Consider the following 22042-nt stretch of genomic DNA (forward strand, 5'->3'; position numbering starts at 1 on the left):
TGTGAGTGGCCTGGCATCTCTGAAGGGGACTGTGAGATCTTGGATGAGAACTGGGCAACCGGCTGCCCAGCTCCTGAGGGAAGCTGGTGTTTGGTTGCACGCTGACGCTGGCCCGCTCCCAGGAGCTCATGACAAAGATGGTGAACTAGAGTTCAAGACACATCATCCCGTTATGGTTGCTTAAGAGAGGGAAGTAAGTTGGAGGGAGAATGGGAGAGCGTGGAGATTTGGTCACACGGCCATGAGTGAACTTTCAGATGAAAGTTTCAGGGAAACTTTCAGATTCAATTTCAGCTGGTCGCACCAGTCATTTGGCTGCTCCTTTGGATTGACGTTTGCAATTGTGATATGGGCTGATTAGCACAAATTGGACTTCAGAATTGATAAGATTTTACAAGTCTTGCAAATGCTGTATGATTCATCTCTATTGCTTCCAGTCCTGCATGGAGGCTGGAGGCGAGGAGAAAAGAGTTTTACCAGGGAATAAAGAACCTCTGTTATCCTTGCCCACTGCATGCACTACAAGTTAAGGGATATGCAAAGCATGGCTGCCCCTTCCCTTCCCTCCATAGCATGTAATTTGCAGCTGCATCTGGCCATGTCTGTTTTGTTCTGCAGGTAATTTTCCGGATTTGGATGCAGGAACTTTTGCAACTGCCAGTTGCTTCTCATCTATGTGCGTTACAAGTTACAGCTGATAAAAAGTAATCAGAAAACTCTTGAGGTCATACAGATTTTAACTTCTCCAGTGCTTTATGATGACCTTTACAGCCTATAACTTGCTCGGTCGGAAACCTTAACAAGACTTTGACCAAATTACAGTTCCGCGTGTAATTTATAGGACTATAATTTTTACTGTGGGCGCGACCGCAGTTATAGCACTTCTGATGCCAGGTGCTCAGTCTTTTTGAACGTGTGTGTTTTTCATTTTCTGTGCTGTTGGGCTGCAGTCATGAGAGGCAGCGATCGCTGAGGGCAAGGCTGGTGTGGGGCTGGGGAAGGGCAAGATCGGTTCTGCCAGCCCGATGGGGAAGGTCAGGTCCGGCTGAGCTGCCTCAGTGGCTTTCGTGCCACCTGGGTCTGAGGCAGAGGAACGGGTTGGGTGTTAGGAAATAAAGTGAGCTGTTCAAAGCTCTCTGCAGAGAGATAAATGTCTCCTTTCTTCTGTAGCTGTATCGCCAGCAGGGTCAAATAAAGTGCAGCAGTCACCCTGTGTTAGCACAAAACAGAAAATGGAGAATGTAGGAAAAAAACCACCCACTTCTTTTGTCTGCACCCCTTCCTCCTGAGCAGGATCTGCGGTGTCCAGAATCAATTTCAAGGGCACTTTGGCTTAACCATGGCATTTGCGAGAGCTGATCAGTGCAACTGGCCCCTCGCTGCTTGCCAGCGTACTGCAGATTTACGGGAGGACTTACTGCTATGGTTCCTGGCATTTCTACAGCTCTCATGGGGCTCGTTGAGGCTTTCGGTGCAGTACATGGATAGGTCTTCAGGAGGGCTTCTGCCATTTGCTCAGCCTGTGGTTTTCCAGGACCTGCTGGAATGGGGAAGAGGGTGATGGGCATTCAGGGGCCAAGGAGAGTCAGGCCGTCCTGCTAGGGTAAGAAGTCCTCCAAGTCACCGTGATGGGAGTCTGGACCTGTGTCAGTACTCCTGGGCGTGTGCCAGAACGTTTAATGAGGGGTGGAAGATCTAGGAGGTGATGCCATGGAGACGGCAAGGAAAGGGCAGTGTGGGGGACGGATCTTCAGGCTGGTGTAAGCGGGGAGAGCAGAGCACCAGGGTGCTGAGGGCAGGGAGAGCCAGGGCCCTGCCAGGCAGTGCCGTTCCTGCCGACAGGGCTGCCAAGCTCCAATGGGACTTCACTGGCCTGCCACGAGGGGAGCAGTAAATGGGGACGGGTCTGATTTTGGGTGGAAGGCAGCTTCTGCTGAAAGGGAGGTTTCCACAGTGCCAACCTGCTGGTGGGGAGCAGAGCTGAGCTGCTGCCTCAGCCCTGCAGCGGGATGGGAGGGAGCTCTAGCGTGGTGACCAGGAGCTGGCATGCCTGGCTCTGCAGACACGCTGGGCCTCGCTCCATCTCCATGTGCCTCCTCAGCCACTCTTAAACATGGCCAACGGCACCCTGGGGCCAGGCTGAGTGGGTCTCAGCCGGCTTTGGTGCACCGAGGGCAGCTCCTCCACACTCTTCCACACGGCTGTTGATGGCACTGAGTGGAAACATCAGGGAAGTTTTCGGTGAAAGGACCATTCTGTGCATGGGCGAGCTGTCTGAAGCTTTTCAAGCCGAGCGCCTCTTGCCTCCACGGCATGAATGGCTGTGGAAGAGGGTTAAGATGAGCCTTAAAGCCCCCGGGAAGCCCGCAGTCGGCAGCCAGGCACCCCTGCCACCACGCCAGCCTGTGGCTGGACCCCGCTGCTTCAAAGCGGGACGGGTTCCAGCGATAAGAGGGAGCGAAGTCTGAGGAGATGACTGGCGGGGCAGGGCAGAGCGGCTGAGCCGGGTTGGGGCGGACATGCCCGGGATCTGAGCAATGCCCCAGGCTCTTCTCCCAGCAGCAAGGCAGGGGTGTTTCTGCCCAAGGGGAGGGCACTGGCACACGCGATCCTGGACGAGTTTGGAGTTTCCTGAGCTGCCTTACTTTTGCGGGGGTGGCTGAAAGCTCCAGGGCTTTGCCTGTGCCAGAAAGCGGCGCTAGCATTATACGGCTTGCCTTTTCCCAGTCACGAATCTGGGGCGAAGGAGAGGGTGGCCAACCTGCAGGGCAGAGAGGCACTGTAAAGCTAAGTGCTGGTGAGCAATGGCTCTCCTGCTGGCCTCCTCGCAGGTCCACTGCCCGCCCTGGCAGACCTTGCTGGCACTGGAGGTGTGAGGGCTGAGCTGCTCACAGGGATAGCAGACTTCTGGGGGTATCTGCAATGCATAGTGTGCCCACAGTTACACCACCGGGCAGGTGGTTACTTCTGCTTTGCCTGTGTAGGCTTGCCATAGTGCTTGCAAGATCCCCAGCACGGACATTCAGAAATGCCCAGATATTATGGGCTCCCTGGTTCAAGAAGGACGGGGAACTGCTGGAGAGGGTACAGCAAAGGGCTACAAAGATGATAGGGGACTGAAGCACCTCTCTTATGAGGAAAGGCTGAGGGATTTGGGTCTCTTCAGTCTGGAAAAAAGATGGCGGAGGGGGGACCTTATCAACACTTATAAATACTGAAAGGGTGGGTGTCAGGAGAATGGGGCCAGGCTCTTTTCAGTGGTGCCCAGCGACAGGACAAGAGGTAACGGGCACAAACTTGAACATAGGAAGTTCCACCTAAACATGAGGAGGAACTTCTTTACCCTGAGGGTGGCAGAGCACTGGCACAGGCTGCCCAGAGAGGTGGTGGAGTCTCCGTCTCTGGAGACATTCCAAACCCGCCTGGACGCGTTCCTGTGCAACCTGCTTTAGGTGACCCTGCTCTGGCAGGGGGGTTGGACTAGATGATCTCCAGAGGTCCCTTCCAACCCTATGATTCTATGAATCTCTTTTGTGATTGTTTTTTGCATTTCACAGCTCAGCTGGGTGCAGCTGCACTTTGGAAAATGCAGCGGATGCTTCATCCCGTGCCTGACACAAAGAAGCGCAGAGCTCTCCATGCACTCGGAAATTGTTCAGCAGCGAGAAGCTACCAACAGCGATTGCTATTCTTCCCAAACGTAGCCTTTCTCTTCTTTTTATTCCAGTAAGTGTTTATTCCTTCAGAGTGATTTTCGTGAACATCATTACTACCCTGTTGCAGCAGAAGCTTAATCCCTCTGAAACAAGAGCAGCTGAGTAGGAGTGAGTCACCCTCGTTCCAGTAAGGAAGCCCCTTCAGGAAGCCTCTCTAGCAATGATGTCCTGTGCAGCCCTGATCCCTCGCCGAGCTATTCAGCTTTAACAATGCTGACAGTGTGTAATACTGCCCCGGAAACCTTCAGAGATTGCTTGTCAGGCATAGCCAGTTTCTCCAGTGCCCAGGCAGCTAATCTAGCAGCAGACAGATCTCGGGTAAGGAAGCCAAGGGAAAGGAGGTACCCTTCTTGGCTGTAAATGGCAAGGGACCAAAAGGTGCGGGGGTCGTTTCACGAGCACCGATGGCAACCTGGAACACAGTCAGAAAAAAAGAGACTGCCTCTGGGGATCTTAAAGTCAGCTGAAAAGCTGAGCTGCTAGAAACAATAGCGCCGCTGTAAAGTGGCCGAGGGAGAGGGGAGGCTTCAAGGGCAGATTACAAGCGTGAGAGCACAGTGAAACTGATGTGGAAGTTGCCACAGAGGAGGCAGCTTTTCAGTGATGTACGGAGCCTGTAACGGAAAGGGCTTGGTATCCCACAGGCCTTTGGCCCCCGGCTGATACACAATTTTCAGGATGGAGAAAGAGAGAAAGTGCGTTTGCCATTAATTTTTAATTATAATGGAGTGTTCTGTAGTGATAGGTAGTTTCTACTGTACAGGCTGTCTACTGCAGGGGGTGGCCCACTGGCAACCTTCTCACTGATAAGGCTGTCACAAGAGGAGCACAGAGGAAAGAATGGGAAAATGTTTCTAAGGCACTGCTATAATGCCACAAAAAATAAAACATTTCTGCACAAACTAAGCATTTCCATCGAAGTGCTCTGCAGCTATTAAATTATAGTTTCTTAGACCTGCATTTTAGTTAGTTTGGGCACAAGAAGATCATAAAGCTTGGGCTCCTCTGCTGGCCAGGAGATATTGTCTCTGTGGTTCCTGCTAGGGCTGAGATGCAGCCCTCCAGGATGAGGTAGGGCGTAGCTTCTGGGGTGCTCATCCGGGACTTAGGGGATGGGGACGCAGTCCCCTGTGCAGTCACAGGCCTCCTGTGTGCCCAGCTAAGCCATGTGGACCAAATTTGCTGAGGGGCTGAGCTTCTTTTGGAGTTTTCCTGATTTCAGAGGGAGTATGTTGGAGGGTTCAGTCCTCCAAATTAGATTCCTGCTTTGGTTCTCTTTTCATGTAACTCCCTTCCTTTCTACCTTAGCAACCACTTTTATTTGGGTTGCACAAGTCTTTGGGATAAGTATTTAAAGTGTCTGGCAGACACAAGGGGGCTGTCATCTCGCTTGGCTAGTGCTGCAGTCCAAGTAGTAGGTGGTGGAGGGAAGGAGAAGAGGGAGCCTGAGGTGTTGAGGATACCCAGGCTACTGCTCCTAGCCTCCAGCTGGCTTCTGGCTCAGCTGGGTGCGCAGCTGTGACATGGCCTCTCTGCCAACCTGATAGTCCACGGGTAATGAGTGAGACCCATGCAGCCTGCTGAGAAGACCCGTCTTTGCAAAGTCCTATGAGTCCTTTCCAGCCCAGAAGGTGTTGCTCCTGCCAGGTTACAGAGAACTCAGTGGAAAAGAAGGCCCTGGGCATGCTGCTCCTGCCTATCTGCAGCCCACCTCGCACGCAGCAGTCTGGATTTGGGCAGCAATTTTTGCCAGCTGTCTTGGGTTCACGCTGTGAAAGCAGGATGTGGGTGCCAAGAGGATCAGAGGACCAGCTCCTATATTGCAGGGAGGGCTAAAATTGATCTTCCTGCTGTCAGCACCGTAGGTTATGGGAGGGAGAAGTACTCCAGCCCTGTGCTCCTGTGCCCCTCCAGATGGAAAACTGCTAAGATCCTAAATGAGGATCCTTAGATCCTACATCAGATACTAAGATCCTAAATGAGAATGAAGCAATGCTTTCTGGATACCTCGAGGGAAGACAAAAGGACAAAGGGCATTCTGGCACCAAGGGGAAGAGAAAAAAGAAACTTGCTTCCAAGGATTCAACCCTTAAGCACAGTGACATAGAAAGAAGGAGATTCTGTTTACGGAGGAAGTGAGAAAGGAAATTAAAGAGTGGGGAAGGAAGGAGCAGCTCACCAACGAAAGCTTCTCCTGTGGGGCAGGGCAAAGAGGTAGGTCTGTTCCCTGGGGAGCTTGTCTTCCAGAAGCAGAAACCACCGTCTGTGGCTGCATTCCCTGGGGCACTGCTGCGCTGCTGTTCGTGGACCAGGTTTTGGAGAGGCCCGTGTGTGCCGTCGTTCATATGCAGCACAGCCAGGCCTGGCTCCCTTCCCTCCCCTGGGCGGGTCAGGGCAGGATGCTTTTTGAGTATTGAATCTGTTCGTTCTTTAAGAGCTCGACTTCCTTGGAAAGTCAAAGATATGGATGGGGAGAAGGCAACCTAAGACTTGGAGCGTGTCTTGGAAACTGGAAAATGTCCCGTGTGTTTTGTTCCTGCTGCTAGCGGGAGCCTGGAGAAGCTGGTTGGGTCTATGGCGTCATTCTGGCTGTGGATGAGCACATCTCCCAGACCTTCAGCTAAGCACAGCACGTGTTAGTGCTGCCCTTGCAGCCCTTGTCTCCCTGTCAGGTGTCAAAAAATTCCTTCCTTCGTTTCAGAAGGTCTTAGAGCAACCTCCCCATACCGCTGAGCCTGCTGGTAGCTTTGGAGGGTGTACCTAATAAGCTGACAGCAGGGTAGCTGCAGTGATGCTCTCCCCAAGGGGCTGCAAATCCTGTCTTAACCAAGCAGGCTGATACTTCAGCTTCTCTGCATCAGCAATGAGCCTGGGGTTGCTGCAGGGGATAGAGCAGAATTGAGAAGGGAAAACAGCAGCAGTAGTGACCAGAGTGCTGCGTAAAGTTACCTGGCCTGTCTTGAGGAACCGGACCAGGGCACCAGGAGCGGCAGGTTGCCACCTTCTGTCTGCTCCATGGTCACAACCTGCAGGGGGAGGAAGGGAGGCAGACAGGTAGGTGCCGTGACTTTCTGTTTATTCTCACCCTCTCCCAAGGGCTCGCTGTGGTTCCCTTCCTTCCTCTGCCCTGCAGGGGATGCTTTGTTTTTTTACTTTGAAAATCTCACTGTCCTTGAATTCAGAATAGCAGCCAAGGCCGAGGATGCAACAACAGGGACAGGGCAGAAGTCTCCTAGGTGTCTGTGACTGATGATGGGAATCCATTTTTCCATTTCTTGCCCTTTACGCTTCTTTCCACAAAGAAAGGCACCTTCCTCTGTTCTTCCCTCTTTCCTCTCCTGGGCATTAAGTACTAGAAAATGCGTGTGGGTATTGTAATGAAAAAGGCTGAAAACTGCTGTAGCGCCTGGGATATAGCTGTCTCTTGTCAGCAGTACTAGAGCTGCTGCTTGTCTGATTTGGGCTCGAGTGAATGGGCATGCAGAAAGCCCCTTCAGTATCATGCCGGTAATGCTATCAACTGCAGGGCTTCAGGATGCCTGCAGCACGGTGGGAGGGGACGAGGACAACATCAGCAACAATAAAGTGTTGCAGAAGTAGCACCTGTTATGGATTGTTTAACGGATTTTCTGCACAAGGCCAGAACTAATTTGCAGTTGAGCAGCAGAGGAGGTGTCCGCAGGCAGCGGGCTGGATTCAGGGGTGACTCAGCTTGCTGAGCATGTGTCCCCTCAGATCTGGTCATTTCCCGCCTGCTGCTTGACTTTCCTACCTTACAAAAACATTTGAAGAACTAACTGAAAGTGTGTGCTCAACAGTATGATACAGGGTAGGGGCTTCCCTCAACATCCGGGGTTTTCTCTTGAGAAAAGCAATATGGAAAGTTTAAAAAAAAAAAGTTGGATTAGTTTTTATTCTTTCTCTCTTTGTTTTCTTTTGTGGGGTAAGACTTACAGAAAAAGCAACAGTACAAAAGGACAGAAATGGGAGTTTTCCAATAGAGAACTGAAGCAAAACGTAACCTCAGCATTGATGATGTCATTTTTCAGTTGAGAAGCACTGAAAGGCATTCCTAAACCATTACAAATGCTCTGCTTCTTACCTGTCATGTAGGTAGAGTCAAGCCCGTGTGTGAGCACTGCTAAGCAAATCTTCGCCTGCGTTCCTGCAGAACCAATGTTTCTGCGTTTGCCCGTGGATGCCTGCAGCGTATCTTGTGGCTCTTTGGGTGGAGATGCTCTAGAGCTCTTTCCCAGGCAGTTAAAAGAAAACTTGTCTATCCTTCCAGGAAAAGATCACGGAAAGTAGTGGGAGATTTTGAACACTGATTGATTTCTTTCCACACCTCCTCTGTGCAGACTGGCAGCTCAAGACATAACCTTTGCCCTTGGCCACACCAGCTAGCAGAAGTTGCCCAGGCCAGAGTCCTTCTATGTAGAAAGGTAGTGGGGTAAGAATGAAAATTGCGTGACTGCAGAGAAGACAGTTACTGACCATAAAACCACCCAGATGGCCAGTGTGATTTTTCACAAGAGCTGGCTCCTTAAGGGTTTTTCACAGTAAGTAAAAATATGTCCCTCTCCAGTGAGTGCAAATGGGCTTCTTGCACCGGTAAAATGCTTTCTTCCTGCAGGTTAGGAAGAATTTGAAGGCTTCCGTAGTACATACCAACATCTCAGTGGAGATGTTCCACTGATCTTTGCTCCAGCAGAATTAATATTTGCTTCATCTATTTTGAGATGAATAGGAAATTCCAGCAGCTGCCACCTCAGAGGAGTACTGCAGAAGGGTATGGTGAAAATCCAGCATAATGTTGAACTCCTGGGATTGCCAGGCAAGACATCTCTCTACTAATGATGACATTTTAAAACACACTCTGAAGGTTTGATCTTGGTCCCATTGGGCATTTTGCCATAGATCTTAATGGCTCTGTGTCTGATCTCTTAATCTCTAATGCACCTGTGCAAACTTGACAGTTTATTGCAATTTCATGCTTTTTGGAAATCATCTCACACTAATACCATCAGAGAGAGCAATTTTTAAGGTCATTAGCTCAGGACATAACCAATAAATAGTGAGAAAAAACAATCTGTAAATGTCATATTTGTCTAACACACAAAGTAGCTCCTGAAGAGCAGTTATCCTTATGCCTAAAGACAGCATGAAAATTACATTCTGTGGCTTGAAAATGTGGATCTGTTGGAAGCGAGAAGAGTATAACATGGTTGTTTATCTTCTCTACTCTGTTTCCTACCTCCTTATTGTCCCCCGTGCATCCCCATGTTGTTTGACTTATTCACCAATATCCTGAAATTCGTGGACTACAGACCAGGACTCGAGGCATAACTAAAGAACTTCAGGTTCTGCTGCTGAAATTTGATAACAGTGGGTTTTGCTCTGAGCATAAATAATACATTTTAGCTGCTATTCCCAATAAAAGGAATTGGGGTGGGTGGGAAGTGTTATCACTTCTCCACATCCGGAGAAAAGACACAGGACCACTAATGTACCCTGATGTAAATGCTCTCTGAACAAAAAAAGGCAGAAACAGGTGAAACCTTTATCATTTGAATCAAGTCTGTTCCATCAATAGCTACACTTAAAACTGACTTCCAAGGTTGCTAGCGTTTTGCTTGTGGAGGCAAACCCGAACCCATGGCCACAAATGGGTATTAGGGAAATCAGTAAAATACGGGACAATCAGTAAAAAGGCACATAGATACGCACTTTGCTAGGGATTAGATTGGGGGAATAAAAGGAATGTGGGTGAGGGGACTGTAAGCCCCCTGCCCTCCTGTGTCCCCTCAGCAACTCTGCCTCATGGGGTCTGTTTGCTGCGTGGTGTGATGGGGAGAGGCCACCCAGCCCAGCTGCTGCTGGATCATCAGCATCTGCCTGGCTGTTTGCCCCGAGTATTTTGTGGTCACTGATACATTTTAATTTGGTCTAGAAAAAGGCTTTTCTTTAGGTGGTCTTCCAGCTGCCCTGAAGAGGATCTCTGAAGGTCAGAATAGTGGTGTCACCACAGTTTCGGTGCACAGCACGATTTTGCCAGTAAAACCATATCCTGTGGCCCACATTGGTCCATTCCAACCAGGTAGGGTGTCCCCACCATGAAAGGATGCTGGGAGCACTGGCAGACTCTTAATGGTCCGTGAGGGTCATCTTAAGACAAGACCTCTTCTGCTTTTCCCTGGGTGCATGAAAGCAGTGCGTGGTATTGTGTTATGATTCCCCAAATTAGAGGCTTTGTCCTCTCTGTCACCATCTAACCTTCCTCTCCCCTATTCTCAGCACAAGATACACTCTCCAGCAGTAGTGGAGCATCGCTTGTGGGGCAGCACATACTCACAGATTTCAAAGAAACCCTGCCTGACTCTTTCTAATTACCCTTTCTGGGTAATTTTTGGAAGATTTGTGGGAAGTCACTTACAGTGGCTTTCCCATTGGTGAAACTGTAAGTGGGAGACCAAACCCTTAGCTCCTGAGATGGATATTTAGTAAATACTCACCTTGCCCTACTTTAGGCATCTGGGCTGATAGATTTGTCAGCTCTCCAAAGACTGACTGTAGCCCCAAGTGAGTCACTCAAAGCACCCAAGTGTTTCTTGGTTTATGCGGAATATACAGGCAGTTGGGCCCCCTAAGGCGACAGGTGGATTAAATACGCTTGGTGTCCAAGATAAAGGGGGTGAAACACACATTTCTTTATGTGCTACAGGAACACCAGGCTATCAGCAAGCCCAGATAATGGATAATTATTACAAGGCATTGTGTCACGCGTAGGTTAAGCACGACAAGAATTTCCCCAGTGTAAGAAGATGTCGACGTTTGCTGAAAGTATGTGCAATTTTTTTTGCTTGCTTAAAGTATTTGTTTGTTCATTCTGGAGAAAGTTAACACTGTAAATTTACATTTTAGAATGTAAACGTTAGCCTGCGAGCCAGTTTTTCTTTTTGGCCAGGTTTCTTTAAATATTAACAACATGTTTAATGGTTGCTTCATTCATTACAGTTTTATACATTCCTTTAATTAATCTTGTAACTCACCAGCATGTTAGAGGCTTGAAGTGGGGCTTCGCTTCCATTATGATGACGTCTGTTTGCTTTTATCAAGCCAAGTGACTCAGTTTCAATTGATTTGTCCATCCAGAGTTTCAGCCATGCTAGGGTGCAAACACAATTTCAAATAAAGAGAGACAAACTAAAGTGACTATAGAAATGCTATCAGTTTTGTCACGCTAGAGGATTTTGTGTCTTTGAAAATTCAGCTTCTGTAAAGGGCTTAAAGTTTTTCCTGGTGGAAATCTGAAATGCCAGGACTTGCTGTCCAAGTGGCAGGTGCAAGATGTCGAAACTTTCTGGACAATTAATGATGCTTAATGACCTGACACTCTGCCATAACTCACATCAGCTGTAATCCAGACATTCCTGCCCAAAATGTGCAGTCGATCAGCACTAAAGAAACAGCAAGAACTGCGTCTTCCACAGACAGGTTGTTGCCACTGTGGTGGGGACTATGCAAAGGCAGTGGCAGCTGTAACGGGCAAAATCCCAACCTGTAAGCCAGAATCCTGTCTCCAGCAGGGAACACCACCAGATGCTCTCAAGGAAAATGCTGAAAGTCTGGGGAACAGACACATTTCTTAGGAGGAGGAGTGGGATGGGAGACTTCTTCTTGAGCCCCTTTTTTTGCTCTGATCTGTACTCTGAAGCAAGAGCTGGCCCCTTGGCCTTCACCACGCATTCTCCTGGGCACTACCTTGTGCTCTGGCAGGAGAAGGCACTGTGGCGACTGTCCTGCCCCATAACAGCCCCTACCATTGTGCCCGATGCAAAGGGTCAGCCTGACCCATGGTCTGTGCCGCATTGCCCTCAGCGGCGCCTTGTTGAGTCCTGCCGGGAGGCACGTGGTCCATGCCTGGGCCCTCCTCCATCACACTGTGGGTTGGTCACAGAATCACACACAGAATCACAGAATGGTTTGGGTTGGAAGGGACATTAAAGATCACCTAGTTCCAAACCCTCTGCCACCCTCCCACTAGTGGTGGTGGTCCCATCCCATGACCTGATGGTGGAGCAGCTCTCTCTCCTTACAGGGGTATTGTAGATGCTAAGGAAGTTTGTGTGGATCCTGGAGGAGGTTAGGCAGGTTTGTGGAGGAAAATCCACAGAGTGTCACCAGAAGGGTTATAGACACTGCGTCTGGCCCAGGAAATCCCTGGAATGCAGGCAGTTGTAGGCTGGAAGGGCATTCTGGAGAGGCATCATATACAGTTGTCCTGTTCATGGAGAGCCAGGGGAGCTCAGCCAGGTTGTGCTTTTGCACTGCCACGTCTTTGGCAGCACTTCTGGCTTCAGCAGTGGATGCCCTTGGCTCTTTGCCTTTGCCTCGCGCTGGAGCTCGCCTGCCTTCTGTTGTGCTGCCTGCTTGCTTTTGGCCAGTGCTGTCAAGCAGGTGGGACACCTGAGCTGGGTCAGAACCCAAGGATTCTTTGTTGTGTTTTGGTTTTTTTTTAATTACTTTTCTGCTGGATCCGTTCCCTAAGCCAGTTCAAAACTTGGTCCCACTGAGAACGGTGCTAGGTAGTGTGAAGGGATAACACGGGGGATGAGAAGGGAGGGAAATGTTAATTGCCTGAGCCAGTGTCGCTACTGATGGCTTTGTATCGTGAAACCATGGCCTGTTAGTCCTGGAGTTACTGTGCCCGCAGGAACCTTTTCAGCTAAAACCTCAGCTGATGGCAACAGCTCTCTCATGGAGTTGGGAGAAGTGTGCTAATTTGCAGTAGCCACAAGTAATTTTAGAGAACATCCCATGGCTCCCAATACTGCACATCAATCCTACCTAGCCTGTGAACATGTTGCTGTCCTGTGGCAACAAGTTCTGCAGGCTGCCGGAGCTGCGCTACAGTCTTTGTAGTCGTACAGGTACAGATCTGAAAAAATATTTTCTCTTTCTCACAGTTCACCTTAATAAAGCTAACAAAACCCTCTCCAGCATATCCACTGCTGGTGTTTTTCCAGGCTTGAATCTAAGCTTTGTAAAATCCCTGTAGTGTTTTTTTTTTTTAATTTCTCTGTTAGGAAAAAAGAAAATATATACCTATATATGTATATGCATATGTATGTGTGTATATATATGTAACTGCTGAGAAGATTAAGTCCTGGTATTGTAAATATTTTAAGCAAGAAAAGATTCTATGAAAAGCAAAGAACACATCAGTGAAAGAAACGCTGGTATAAAATAATTGCGGCATATTCCTCTGTGTGCTGTGATTGCTGTGCAGCTTTGCGGGAATTCTATATAGCCATAAACCCAGCTTATGGATGGCAGCTTATGGCTCGGAGCAGTGGCTCCGAGTGTGTAGTTGGATCAGTAAATTTGTCCCTGTATAAAGCAGAGAGATTTTTCAAATGCAGAGTGCAGCCCCCTGCTGCTTGTGACGCCTTCCTATGTGTCCTGCAAAGGCCGTGGCGATCAATACGTGACACGTGACAGCAATCATATATTGATTCTGTATCTTGTCTATTGTATATGACATATATTGTCTGTTGCATGTCTCCCCTTTTGCGGCCCGACATCCCCCGATTCATTGACCTTTTGGGGCAAAATTTCCCCCTGGAAGTGGAGCGGCCTTCTGTGTCTCCAAAATCACCAGGCGCTCTGGAAACCTGAGAAATAGCTCACTGAAGAAAACACAAATGTAGGTCTGACGTATTTTTTACACCTGAAAACCCCAAACCAAGCAGCCACTTGCTGGCTTGCTGTAACAGTGATGGGCCCAGCGCAGGGGGACAGGGTGGGACTTACTTCCTGGCGGTACATTCCTTGCTGAATTATGGGCCTAAGGCAGAGACCTCATTTTCTCCAGATGACTCTCAGGAAATACCCTCCCCATCAGCTATTATTGCCTAAATAATAGGGAGGGAAGTGCAACAGACTTGAGCAATATCTGAGGTACTCCGTAGGGCACATCCCAAATCTGGTGTAGGGCAAGGCTGCCATGGCAACTGATTATAATGTCACTCGGTGGGCGTATACGGTTCTCTTTTTGCCCCAGAGTTATGAGGTCATGTGGAAAAATACAGATACTTGTTTAGAAATAGGTAACTTGCTGAAAAGAAACATTACAAAATCTCTTCCTAAGCATGGGTCCATCCTGTCAACATTCGTGCATAGATTTAACTTCAATAATGGGGCCTCTAGGTAGGAAAACATTTGTACAAATGTTTGCAGGATTAGAATCTTAAATGTTAAGTTTCCAGAAAGTCCAGTCCAGGAAGGGAAAAGCCTGTTGAGGGAGAGGTCTGCTGGGATTTGATTTATGAACAGGACATCCTGCTTAGTTCCGAGATCTTGCAGATACGATTCTAGTGAGACTGCTGGGTTATTGTGATGGCAAAGAAAAGGAGCTCACCCTCTCCCTTGTCTGCCAAAGGCACTCAAACCTGTCTGGGCATCCTATCAGTGCTAAACATTTGGCATTCTTTATCACGTTTCATCACCACAGTTTACTAAGCGATGTTAAAAATGCACGGCATGTGTGCAGCTCCATGCAAGCAGACTGACATGTCTGTCGTTAATTAGCGAGTTGCATGCTGTCATTTGTGCAATTAAGCTCAGGGTTGATTCCATGACGTAGCCACAGAAGCGGACTGTCCAGAAAGTTGGGGCAAAAGGCAGAGGAGACGTAGAGCTCTTAGGTGGATGTGAGGAGAGGTAGACCTCTTAAAAAGGTGTTTCCCAGTTCTTCTTCTGGATCACTGCCGCTATGTCTACATTTTCCACAAGCTGTGGCATGGGTGTAGCTCAGCTTGTGCTCTCAGGTTTCCTCTGTGTGGGAACTAGGGTGCAGTGGGGACGAGGGAAAGGATGTTTCACTCCCACATCATTCTCCAGTAGGAGATAAGAGACATCCAAGACATGCTCTGGGGCAGTGATGTTGACACATCTTCTGTTACTCCAGTGAGTCAATCACAACAAAGAGGCTTTAGAAAGCTGCTTTGTTCTTGTTGCCTCGGATGCTGGTGCTCAGCGCAAACCACTGAAGGGTGGCTGCCAGAAACTGTTCCCTGGATTTAGCTGGAGTTGCAGTACTTCAGCACCTCAAGCTACTTCTCTGCTGCTTAATTAAATGGTGCCAGGGCACATTCCCAGACACTGAGACTGAGACATCTATACTGTTAAATTGTTACGATGTCCGAAGCACACATGTCTGTGGTCCTTCAGATGTTTCCCAGGCATGGCTTGGAAGCCAGCAGGGCCTGGAGACCATTCCCGGTAGACATTTGAGGTGAAACTGCCTTGTTTTGGCAGATAAGAAAATTCAGGTCTGGAAGTGGAGTATCTCATGCCGGCTGGCCTTAGTGCCAGAGGACAGATGTAGGCAGGTCTGATAAACTGTTATGGACATAGCCTAGGTGTCTCCAGCTGCCTCTCCTTAGGATAAAAGGCTCTTTTATTTACAGGAGGGTTACAAAGGATTGTATAGTGCTTTAAAGGTCAGTGCTGGAGCTGGCTATTCAACTAAATATAATACAGTGTAGCTTGGTGGGAGCTGGTGGGGAAGGAGGTGGGTGAACTCACTTGTCTGGCTGCTTCCTCATACATGAAGGAAGGAAGTGTCTGAATTAGAAATGGGTAAGCTGTGTTTACCTGTGTTTGCTTCTCGCTACACCACTGACAAAGCTAACTTTTTACCTTGTTTTATTCCTGGTATGTCACTTTTTCACCTCATTCCTTTACCTGGCCTCACGTCCCCACAAACTAGTGCTGAATCTCATGCTTTGTTGGACATGGCAGAAAATGTAAAGCCCACCCTGTTGTTAGTGGAGAATGTGTGCATGTTATCAGGAGGAATATTGCATCCAGCTGTGGACTAACAGAAGAGTCCTCCGGGCAGAGTTTCCTCCCTACCTCATTCATTACTTTGTCACTGGCTGAATCCCTGCAGTTCATCTTTGTGCTTTGTCATTTTACTGGGAGTCATGGCACTTCACTTTCACCTCCAAACAAAGGAAAAACAAATCAGAAGCCCCAGGCCGATGACTCACAGCCACCTTGTGGAGCTGTCTGTGTCTTCCAGTTGCTGATGCCCAGTTAGCTGCGTCATCTCCAGAATGAAGAAGCTCTGGGTGGGTCTGGCTACCCGCAGCTTGCACTTGGAAAGCCCCCCCCTCCCCTTTCTAACCTTGTAAGTAGCCCCAAAGGTATGTGGGGCAGCTAAAATTAAAACAGTCTGACCCCAGGAATGGGACGGATGATATGACAGCTGCGTGGCCTTTGAATCGGCTGTTAATCTAATGAAGGGTGATTTAGCTCTGCCAGTCACACACACAGGTTGCAGCTGCAGCAGTGCCTGTTGGAGATGTGACCAGAGAGCCACCCTGCTGCACAGGGATCCCTGCTCCCCCTTCCCCAGGGCTGCCTCCAGCATGGCCACAGCCCCAGCTGCGGGGCCGTGCGTCCAGGGGGTGGCAAATCTGCATTTAGAGCGCTTTGTCCTGGGCGAAAGAACACCCCAGCCATGTGACACAAAGTGCTTAAGAGGAATAACATTTCCTGGCTAAATTAGAGGTGTGAAAAATTCAAGCTGGTGTTTTGCGCTGCTCTGTGCCTACATGGCTCTTGACTCCTCCCCAGGATTTTGCTCAATTGTCCTATCTGCTTTCCCTTCTCAGTTCTCCAGAGCCATGGCCCCAGCAGGGCCCCCCCCCTTTTAAGCAAGTTTGTGCTTATACACACCTTCTTTTGCTTGGATGCTGCCCTGACTCGGATAATTTCTTGCTGCCAGCTGTCTTGTGCCAGCCTCCTCCGCAGCCAGCAGCATGGCTTGTCGACACAGAGCAGAGTCCCAGCACCCTGCCTGCTCTCCTGCCACTTGGCCTCATTATACCCAAACTCTGGAAAAAGTGTCTGCTCTGAGAAAGCGAATGCGGGCACAGGTGTGCAACCCACCTTTGCTTTTTAAGCTCTGAAGACAGTTCCATGCAGTGAAGTGGGATGGGGCAGGTCCTACAAGAGGGGCCACAAGAAAGCCCCTCTGTCCCCAAAAGCTGATGCACCGGACAGAGGGTGGATGAGAGGACAAGCTGTGCCGTCGGCATCAGAGACTGGCAACTGAGACACAGAGGGCTCAACTGTTTTCCCTAACGCCATGCAGGGAGTCCGTAGCAAATTTAAACACCAACTCAGACTTCCTGTGTCTGGGCCCCAGCCACATAAGAGCAGCTTTTGGTATGATAAATGAGGAGAAACCCCAGCACACGTGCCTTATCAGCAAGCTCTGTCTGGGACCGGCTGGTGAGGCTGGATCCGGTCCCGCATGGGGCATCCTGGAGGAGTGCGGGTGAGAGCTGGTGTGGGCTGGGAGGCATGCGTGTGACTGGTGACAAGCAGAGGAGCTGCCCCCTTTTTGCTTGCAAGAGATTTCAAGGTGACTTTGAAGCGGTCTGCAAAATCTTGGGCGGTTTTGGCCAGCTTCTGAGGGGAAACTTCGTGTCTGCCAGCGGAGACTCCAGAAGTGAAATAACATGCCTGATAGCAAACCCCACGAGACAGACCCTCTGTGGGTGTAAATCAGCACCATTCCCTTGATCCCATTTAGAGCCACGCTGGCTTACAGCCCGTGCTCCCAGTCGTCCTCCCAGGCAGTAAGAAGCACTGGAACAAATTCAGGTGTAATTGCTTCTCACAGAAAAAAAACTGTAAGGGAGGGCAGCTCTCTTAGTGAGGATAAATCTAGGTCTCATTGTTTTCTTTTCTTGAAGGAAAGCAGAATTATGATGCAAAGGCAGAAAGACAGGAATGCCATAAACCAAGCAAACAAGGGTGGAAAGGTTTGCCATCTCATGGCCTTTTTTTCCTACATCCTCCTGCCACATAGCAGCTAGCAAAATGGACTCGAAGAAAGCCTGAGAGTGGCTGCAGAACAGCCTTTTAAAGAGCCTGGGCTAGTTCTTCTCTTCATTACGTTGTTTTTTTTCACCAGTGCCACTCCATTGATTTTCACTACAGCGACACAGCTATAAAACAGGTTTAACGTAGTGGAGAATCAGACCTTATGTATCTAAATCTGTTTTTCAGAACTGGGCTTTTCTTACAGGGAAAAAGAAGTGCCTCGGGTTTAAAGGTAAGCTCCAAATCTTCACCGCACCATAAAGATTTGCAAATATAAACCCCGTTTAGATGACTTTATAAAACACTGAAGTACTCCACAGCATCGAGATTTAACCTTGGGATGTTCACTTGCTGTAATGTGATTAATGCGCCTTTCCCCATGCATAGCAGATATCTAAGCAATTTTCTGTGTATGGAAGTGGAGCAATTGTCCGGCTTTACGCAAATGAGGAGCTACTTCAGTGTTTGCCCTGTGAAGAGACTTCAGTTTCAATGGGCTTCAAGATTGCACTTTTGTGTTAAGTGGAACTGTGATCTTTTTCCAATGAGTGTTGCTATGCAGGGCCAATTTGTGACGTCCATTATTCTAAAATAAGTAACTTCTGCACAGCAGAAATATGCTCCACTTGCACTGCTAATCTGTCTCTCACACAAAGGCGTGTTTGGAAGAAAAGTTATTTATTGCAAGTAATAAATGCAGGTTCTCAAAAACATTTATAACTTAGTTTCCAGAGTCAGAGCACTCCAGTTTGAAATAATTTCCTTTCAATTTTCTGTAGTTTCAGTCTCTTTCCTGGCTGTTTTGGACCATATATTGCATACTTAATTATTCTCCGAAGGAGAATCTCAGCCACTGAAAATGGAATATGCTTAGCAAAATTCTTCACGCAAGAATCTGTTCTTCAGGTATCAACTATTGCCTGTTATAAGAGAGGAAACTTGGTGCTTTGTTAAATTTGCGCGTTATTTTGAAGTCTCCTGCTTCAGCTGTGCAAATGGTTATAGATCTCATCTCTGTAGTTTATGAGCTCTTCTCAGCCATTGGTATAACAGTCCTTTGAATGTCCTCTGGTGGAAAATGGAAACTGTAGTTAACGCTTACCCAGTTTGTCTGAAATCACAGAGGAGAGCCGGGGTGCAGTGGGATTTGAAACCAGCTCATCTGTGTTTTATACGGTGTCTTTCCCTCTAGATAAGCTGCATCACTGTAGGAGCGGAGCAGTTTAAATTCTTCCCAAAAGGATGCGGAAACCCTAATTTCATTAGAAACCACATGAGTCACTAGCTATTGAGGACTCCGTTTACTTGAGGAGTTTGTGTGGTTTTTTTGAAACTGTTCTCAAGAAGGTAAAATGCAAATCTGTCGATATTTGGAAGGGCTCGTAGGGTTAATTTGGCATTTCTTTATGGCTTCGGCCATCAGGTACCATGGGACTGGGAAGTGCAACTGAATAACTCCATGGCAGCAAAAAAATGAGCGGTTTGCACTCCTGTTTTATTCCTGTGTGAGGCTGGCTAAGAGATGCCGACCTTTTTTCCCTCCCCTAGCAGCAGCTGTCTTTGGCTGTGCAGCTGCACAGCTCTTGCCGAGGGATAAGGGCTGACTCCATCCTTGTTGTGCGAAGAGTCTGCATCCAGGATGAAGTACAGCTGCATCCCTTTCTCGTTTAGTAATCATGAACGAGTTTGTAGCCGTCCAAGTAGGTATGTGAATAATTAGCAAAGTGGAAAAGAATGTTTATGGCAAATAATTAATTTGCTTAAAATCCCTACCTGTTCAGTGTGTTACACTTGCTGATGCCCTTATAGAGTGGGAGGAACTGCAGGCGTTCCTGTTATCTGTCTGCCTTTGGAGGACGGGAGAAGTTATGGTTCAATGGGGAGTTAAACCACTGTCCCAAGGTCAAACAAAATTTCTGTGGCAGTACTGGAAATATCCACATTTCCCTCTCATTTTCAAAATCCTTCCAGGATTTCATCGTTTCTGGCAGACTGTGTTAATCAAAAGAGGTTTCTCCTGTTTTCTGAAAGACCTTCTGCTTGACAGCTCTGTCCTCTGAGGAAACGTTCCTTCACAACAAATTTGCCTTGAATCAGTTTGACTCGATTTTAATTTTTTCTTATAGCCCGCAGCAAAACTTGTACCCCAGTGTAACTAGTTTCCACAAACAACCCTACAAAACACAGGGCTGCTTCCCACAGGAGTAGAAAATGAAAGACACAGTTGCATCAGCCAATCCCTCAGCAAAGGGTAAAGTCTGTGTGGGACCCTCGTTCACCAACTGAGTTCACTGAGCGCAAGAAACGCACGCACAGATCAGGCACTGGGCTGTAAGCGAGGAACTATATGTAACAGATCGTAGAATATGAGTTTGCGTGTGCGACCATTTCTGAGGCATTGGTGCTTTGCTGCTTCAGCCCATTGTAACTGTGTGACATGTTGCATGGCTGGCATTTATTATACTTACACTGCTTATGGAGGCTGCTAGGTTCCTCTGGAAGACAGAGCTTTCTGGGGATCTTTTCCTCAGCAGTTAGGCTGCTCTAATCACTATTTAAAGGGAGACAGCAAAAAGCTGTGAGCTAATCTGTAAAGTCAAGGCTCGCTTCTCTTTCACTTCCCTCCTTGGGACATGTCTCCAATACGAAGCTGATATTTATGTATATATAATGCCCTGGCCCTGGGGGAGGCACTCCTAAGTGAGTCAGGAATTTGTTGTGTGCCCAATTAGCACACTGCAGCGGTGCCTGCTTAGTCCTGCCACCCTCAATTTCCATCTATGTCACTGGGAAGAGAGAAGAAAGCTTTTCCCCTGGTGCTGTCACAATTAATATGCTGGCCAGACTGGCTGTGTCCAGGAAGACAGGGGATGCTACCCCTCCCCAAGGCTTGTGCCATCTCCTGGGGTGGCAATCGGTGCCCGTGCTGAACGTGGACACCTGGGAATGACACAGAGGACAAACCTCACTGGGGTAACTGAAAAAAAACCTCAACACTTTAGGCATCGTACTGTGGTTGGTCACTGATTGTCCCAGGAGTGGTTTGAACCCAGTGAGCGGAGGCTCCACACTCTCCCGTGAATATCTACAGAGCTGTTGAATTCTCTCATGCTTACGAAGTTTGTAGATAACTCACCAGAACTTTTTTGGGCTTGTCCTGGAGGCTGGCAATCGAGCTACGCTTCCAGAAAGCTTGAGCTCTTACTTTGGAGTTGGGCTAGCAAGTATAAACAAGGGTTCAAGTTAGTTTACTGATCCATAAAAGAGATGCTTTATTTTTTACAGCTGTATATGTGTGTGTATGTGTGTGTGTACACGGGCACTTATCTATAAAGAAGAAATATGGGCTGTTCCCTTGGCCTTATCCCACTTTCCATGAAAAGAAGTGTTCCCCTGGAAGCTGTAGCCATTCATGTCTCACAATCTGCCACCTGTCAAAGCAATTTGAGATTTACTAGTGACAACTGAGTGCTAAAGTCTGCCATCCTTGCCCTGCAAATAGCCGATGCATTCCAAGTCCCACGGCTCTTACGTCAGGTCTCCTCCCCAAGATTAGTTCAAACTCAGCCAGTCACCCAGTGGCCATTTGGAGTGATTCACTCTTAGAAGTACATATCTTCAACACTCACTTAAAACTTCAGGGGGAAAATGAGTCATTTCACATTATAGAAAGTCATATCTTGCCCTTGGTATTTCTATGTATACATGAGTGATAATCATTTATTTTTAGATAAGTTTCTCCAGTATAAATGCTGCTTCCTTTGATAAAGGTCGTCTTGAGAGCTACATGCTAATATTCTGCTTATTGCACAAATGCTATAGGAGATCATTTATTTATTCACGCATTTGCAGCAGTGCAGGCGAATGACAGGGAGCTATAGCGTAGCTGATTGCTGGGCGTCCGCCTGCAGACAGGGTCCCTGTTGCTAGGCTTATCTGTCAAATGTGCGCTCAATAATGCAGTGAAATCATCCCTTTCTGGCATTTGCTCGCTGTTTGAATCACTTGGGCCTGCCTCCTAGACCGCCTGGCGATGACTGTTTTCAGGACGCAGAAAATCCTGGCTTTGCAAGGGAAGCCATTAGACAAGGTATTTGTCACAGTGTCCTGGAGGAGTTCCTGGCATTGCCAAACAAAGACCAGATGGATAAAGCAAAGCCTTGGGCCTTAAGTCTCATTGCCATCCCAACAAACCTAACCATTCAACTTGTGGGTGGATGTGGTTTTAGTCCATGTGTACCGTTGTGCCTGTGCCGCCCACAGCAGAGCTGTGTTGGGACCTGGGGCAGTTTTGAGATGTGCCAACCCTGATGTTGCACCCAAATACTTCAGCTGCAGCACCCTCTGGGTAACAGCCTCACTTCTTTTGGACAAAAACACAGCAGCACTCTTGCCTTGGGGTCAACGTGCCCTCACCTCACCCA

At 48.2% G+C, this 22042-nt stretch overlaps 1 protein-coding gene across 3 annotated transcripts in view; it reads left to right on the forward strand.

Annotated features, from left to right (window-relative positions):
• Window positions 1-22042, forward strand: part of HSF2BP (heat shock transcription factor 2 binding protein) — a 94008-nt gene that overhangs the window by 38980 nt on the left and 32986 nt on the right. For all 3 annotated transcript variants that reach the window (XR_008468143.1, XR_008468145.1, XR_008468144.1), the window contains one exon: window positions 3558-3726. The gene's annotated coding sequence lies outside the window, so the exon portion shown is untranslated. The remainder of the gene's footprint in view (window positions 1-3557; window positions 3727-22042) is intronic.

Source organism: Rissa tridactyla, chromosome 1 (assembly GCF_028500815.1).
Source record: "Rissa tridactyla isolate bRisTri1 chromosome 1, bRisTri1.patW.cur.20221130, whole genome shotgun sequence".
Classification (NCBI taxonomy): Eukaryota; Metazoa; Chordata; class Aves; order Charadriiformes; family Laridae; genus Rissa; species Rissa tridactyla.